Raw genomic sequence first — 5,867 nt, 5'->3', positions numbered from 1 at the left:
TGGCCCGTCTCTGGAGAGGCCCTGTGCGTGGAAATAGATGGGGGACCAGGGATTACCTGCACCGGGGAGCTCATCAAAGCCAATTCCAGGAGGATGCTGGGATGGTAAACTGCCCTATGTTGCCGGGAAACCTTTCCATTTGCAAGTAATATATTTGTTTTTTTGGAAGCTCGGGGAGTGTGTTGGGCGAGTCCCCGGTGGTTGAGTGTACCTGTGCTAGTACGTCATGGACAGAATACATGAGGGAGTAGTATTAGAACAAGATAATGTCATTGGCAAATCCCCGATTAGGCAGAAGACATAATAATGTAACTGCGTGTGTTGGGGGTATACTGCAAATGGCAGTGATGTCCAACTATAAACCCGCTACATGGCTTTTGGGTGGTAAGCACTGCCTTGTCATATCACCTAGAGCAGGGGTAGGCAAACTCCGGCCCTCCAGCTGTACTGAAACTACAAATACCATCATGTATCTGCCTCTGGGAGTCATGCCTGTGGCTGTCAGAGTCTTGTAATGCCTCATGGGATTTGTAGTTGCACCCAGGCTGGTTGCCTCAGACGGCATCTCATTGGGGCAGCCACAAAGTCCCAGGTCGATAGGAGCTCTTAGCAACCTGTGATGCTCTGTTAGGCTTCGTGCTTAGCTTACTGATGTAACTGGCTGCCAGGAGCTGACCAGGACGCTCTTGCTGACATCCCACATGCTCCTGGCAACCAGTGACATCAGTGAGCTGGGTGGATCTCCAGACAGACCCACTTGAGAGCACGACCCCCAACTCTCCCACCACCACAGTGTCCTGCAAAGCTCCAGGCAACCAGTGATGCCAGGAGCTGGGAAAACGCCGCCTCCCCCTCTCCCCACACACACCATCTTAGGTGGCAAAAAGCTAGGGATGCCCCTGGTTGCATCACAGCTGGAGGGTCCGTGTTTGCCGAAACCTGACCTACAATATCCCCATCATTGATTTCCCTGTAGTAATCAGTCCACCTGCCCCTTCCTACCAGGTCATGAAGGTGTCACTTCCATACAGACTTGACTCTTTGATATTTTGTTTATTCATCACCCCCACCTATGGGACCATTTATACAACAATTTCTAGAATGTAAGGGGGAGGGGGCAAATTCATCACCCCCCACCCATGGGACCATTTATTGCACAGTGCTTTACAAAGTAAAGGGAGACAATTCAAGACAAGAGGGTTAGAAGGGCCCTGATTGTGACAGTTTACAATCCTATCAGACTCATAGGAAGTAAATACATGTTAATAAGAAGATACAATGTTTCAGTTCGGGAGACAGCTGCAGGGAATGACCATATAAATATAGCCATTGATACTACGGGGATAGCAATGGTTACATTTATATGCTCATTCTCTCCAAAGTTCTCTTTAGTTCAGGGATGGCCAAACTCCAGCCCTCCAGCTGTGGTGAAACTACAAATCCCATGAAGCATCTCTCTCCGGGAGTCATGTCTGTGGCTGTGAGAATCTTGCAAAGCCTCATGGGATTCGTAGTTCCACCACAGCTGGAGGGCCGCAGTTTGGCCATCCCTGCTTTAGTTGTATCTCTTCACTGGCATGTATATATTTCCTGGATCCCCAGCTCCATCTAAGGGCCATAATGTGGTATTTTACCCATTCCCTCTGTTCTGTGTTAATGAACCTAGTGAAGAAAAGTTGACCAGAAGAGAAATTACACTAAGAACATAAGTTTTTGCCCCATTCTCACAACATCTGGTTAACCTGCCCAGAACTAATGTACATGCAGTTTTATTGGACAATTAAGGTATGCACATTTACATAAATGGACTCCTTAAGGTCAAAACAGGAAATGAAGGGTAAGATTCTGGGGTCACAGAGGTATCCACTAAAGCTGACAAGTCATTTTGTAAAAAGGAAATTGCTACACCTTTTTACCTGCAGCTCCTTTAGGCGGGGGGCACGGGGAAGGGATCATTGTTCCTAAAGGTCTGGTGTCACGGAAGCCTCCGTGCTCTGGGCACTTGGAGGGGACTGAAGGTCAGCCTCATCCCCACCCCACAACGGACCCTTAACTGACTCTGCTAGTTAGATCCAGTGCACAGGGAACTAGCACTGACAGCATATCCAGTCGGGGTACAGGCGTTGGCGTCACATCAGGCCTCTGCCTATAGAAGAAAACTACAACCCTAAAGATCCCTTCTAACTCCTCCACTACCCTATCACTGATCTGAGCCCTTTGGAAATTTTCCACACCACTCCTGAGACCCTCCACAGCCCTCCCGAGATCTTCCACACCCCTCCTGAGATCCTCCACTACCCTATCACTGATCTGACAAGCTCTTTCCAGTCTCCTGCACCATTCATGGTCGTGTCTGTGGATCAGATGGGTGCTATCAATTTTGAACAATTTGGCACAATGGTGGCTCTACCTGACACATCTCACACTTTAACAGCACCTACCTCATTGTCACCAGCACCTATATGAGCTGATGCCGGCGGTTAAAGAGAGGATGAGCTGTTGTGTGAGTATTAGGCAGCTTCACATGCTGGATTAAAGGAAATGCGGTAGAGGGGCTGCAAAATAGCTTAGGTTAGCAGGAGCCTTCAGGTCAGCTTCAAGTGAGTGCTTTTCATCAATGTTTCATCAGTCAGCAACTGACTTGTATTGGATCCAACTGGAATACATTTTTCATCTGCCATAAAAAAAAAGAAAAGGGAACTTTCGTGAGTGTGAACAAGCCCCTGACATCAGGCGGGAGCTGATTGTCTGTTATCAATATAAGAGGGAGTTCCCACACGCCCTTTCCATATAGCTATGGGAATACCAGCCCATGTGCTTTGTAATCAAGGGCCGGGTCAAACGATGAAGGTGGGGGCCACAACTGTTTTTTCTTATTATGAGTTCATTTTAAAGAACAATGAAAGATCCATCATAATACTGTCTTCCGACTACCACAGCTGCTGAACTGTAAAGCTCACCATACACTAGGCAACATTTTGGCACTTTGTGGGCTTCCAGCCAGGCTTCACCCACGAGACCCTCCGCACCCTTCCTGAGATCCTGCACAGCCCTCCTAATATCCTCTGCATCCGTCCTGAGACCCTCCACAACGCTCCCGAGATCTTCCACGCCTCTCCTGAGACCCTCCACAGCCCTCCTGAGACCCTCCACAGCCCTCCCGAGATCTTCCTCACCTCTCCTGAGACCCCCCACAGCCCTCCCGACATCTAAACGCCTCTCCTGAGACCCCCCACAGCCCTCCCGAGATCTTCCACACCTCTCCTGAGACCCTCCACAGCCCTCCCGAGATCTTCCACGCCTCTCCTGAGACCCTCCACAGCTGTCCCGAGATCTTCCATGCTCCTCCTGAGACCCTGCACAGCCCTCCCGAGATCTTCCACACTCCTCCTGAGATCCTCCACAGCCCTCCCAAGATCTCCTACACCCCTCCTGAGATCCTCCACAGGCCTCCTGAGATCTTCCATATCTCTCCTGAGACCCTCCACAGCCCTCTCGAGATCTTCCGCACCTCTGCTGAAACCAAACCACGGTCAGGTAGACCAACTAAACTGTCAGCCACAACTGCCATGAAAATTGTTCGGGATGCAAAGAAAAACCCACAAATAACTTCAGGTGAAATACAGGACACTCTGAAAACATGTGGTGTGGCTGTTGCAAGATGCACAATAAGGAGGCACTTGAAGAAAGATGGGCTGCATGGTCGAGTCGCCAGAAGAAAGCCATTACTACGCAAATGCCCCAAAGTATCCCGCTTACAATACGCCAAACAGCACAGAGACAAGCCTCAAACCCTCTGGCACAAAGTCATTTGGTGTGATGAGACCAAAATTGAGCTTTTCGGCCACAACCATAAACGCTACATTTGGAGAGGAGTCAGCAAGGCCTATGATGAAAAGTCCACCATTCCTACTGTGACACACGGAGGTGGATCGCTGATGTTTTGGGATGTGTGAGCTACAAAGGCACAGGAAAGTTGGTCAGAATTGATGGCACGATGAATGCAGTATGTTATCAAAAGATACTGGAGGACAATTTGCATGCATCAGCCCAGAAGCTGCGCATGGGAGGTACTTGGACATTCCAACATGGCAATGATCCTAAGACACAAGGCCAAGTCCACCTGTCATTGGCTACAGCAGAATAAAGTGAAGGTTCAGGAGTGGCCATCTCAGTCTCCTGACCTCAATATCATTGAGCCACTCTGGAGGCTTTTTGCCAGGAAGAATGGGCAGCTTTACCATCTGAGAAGATAAAGAGCCTCATCCACACATTCCACAAAAGACTTCAAGCGGTCCTTGATGTTAAAGGGGGCAACGCACCGTATTAAAGGTGAACTATGGGGTCAGTGTTTTTCCCCATAGTTCTCCTTGGGGTAACGGGAGGTGAGAGCCGTGACAGGATCGAGAGGTGAGCGAATGCCGGTATGTGTTCGCTCACCTCCCAATCTACTGAGCCGACCTGTGACAGTTTCATTGTCACAGGTCGGCTAGAACTATGAGGTGAGTGAAAAGCACTCATCTCATAGTTCTCCTTTAAGAACTGGGGTACGTAAACTTTTGATGAGGGTCATTTGGGTAGTTCCTGTTGTCATTATGATTGAAAAAGAGTAAACACAGTTGATTGATAATAAATGGCTTCAGCAAAACACTACCCATGAGTGACAGAAAGGTTTTCGTGTTATCATTCATATTCTCTGAAAATGGCCAGGAAATCATACATTCTGCCATGGTATATGTAAACTTATGAGCACAACTGTAGATTAACCACTTCCTGACTGGGTCATTACACCCCCTTCCTGTCCCGGCCATTTTTCAGTATTCAGCGCTGCGGTACTTTGACTGACATTTATTCCGTCATGCAACGCTGTACTGAAATACATTTTATACCATTGTTTGGGGACAGATAGAGCTTTCTTTTGGTGGTATTTAATCACCACTGGGGCGACGCTTTAAAAGCTTTTACCACTCATCAGTTTAGTGTTATCAGTGATTGATGGGCCTAGAATTATTGCTCTCACTGGGACATACGCTGCGATATGTAACATGTGCGGCGTAATCTATGTTTTTGCACGTAGGTGCACCCGACACGTATTTATGTTTATATGTGCGTTCACGCGGGGGCGGGGGACTTAAACATTTGTAAACATTTTTTTACTTTTTTTAATATGTGACTTTCATTTTTTTTTTACTTTTTGTTTTTTATACTTAACTTTATTGCTATCACATAGGGGGATAACAAGTCCCCTATGTTATAGCTCATACACAATGACAGGTTCTCTTTATGGACACATCAGGGGTCTCTAAGACATCTAATGTCAGCTGGGGACCCCCAAAGAAGCTGATGAAGTAGAGATCTGCTTCACCAGCTTCTTCTGTGGCTATAGCAACCAGAGAAATGACAGCTGACGGCGGAAGTGATGTGATACACGCCGCTTCTGCCTTACAGAGAGAGGAGGAGAGATCAGCGGAGGGGGAAAAGCTGATCTCTCCTCTGTCATCACTGGAAACAGCCGCTGTGCCGGTCCCGGGGGATAGCGGAGCTCCGGATAACCCGCAGGGGCGGGGGAGCGGTGAAGGCGCAGGGGCGGCTGCACTTTCTGACCATACAAGCGATTGGGCTGCTATAGAGGGGCCAGAACGCTTGTATGTCACAGCCGGTACCTTCCAGACATAATTGTCGGGATCCGCTTCAGCTGCGGCGTCTCAGTATACCGCGAGTGACGGGAGTGCGCTGGGGGAGTTTGCGAGTGCGAGCAGAAAAAACAAATCACGTACATACACATGCATTTTCCCCCGGGTTTGCCCATTGATTTCTCACCCCGTTCACACCTTTTGTGCTCCATGAATGCACGTCACGTTTACGCA

This window comes from Nanorana parkeri, unplaced genomic scaffold (genome assembly GCF_000935625.1).
Source record: "Nanorana parkeri isolate BGI_ZX_2015 unplaced genomic scaffold, ASM93562v1 scaffold926, whole genome shotgun sequence".
In the NCBI taxonomy this organism is placed as follows: Eukaryota; Metazoa; Chordata; class Amphibia; order Anura; family Dicroglossidae; genus Nanorana; species Nanorana parkeri.
This window is presented reverse-complemented; position numbering follows the sequence as displayed.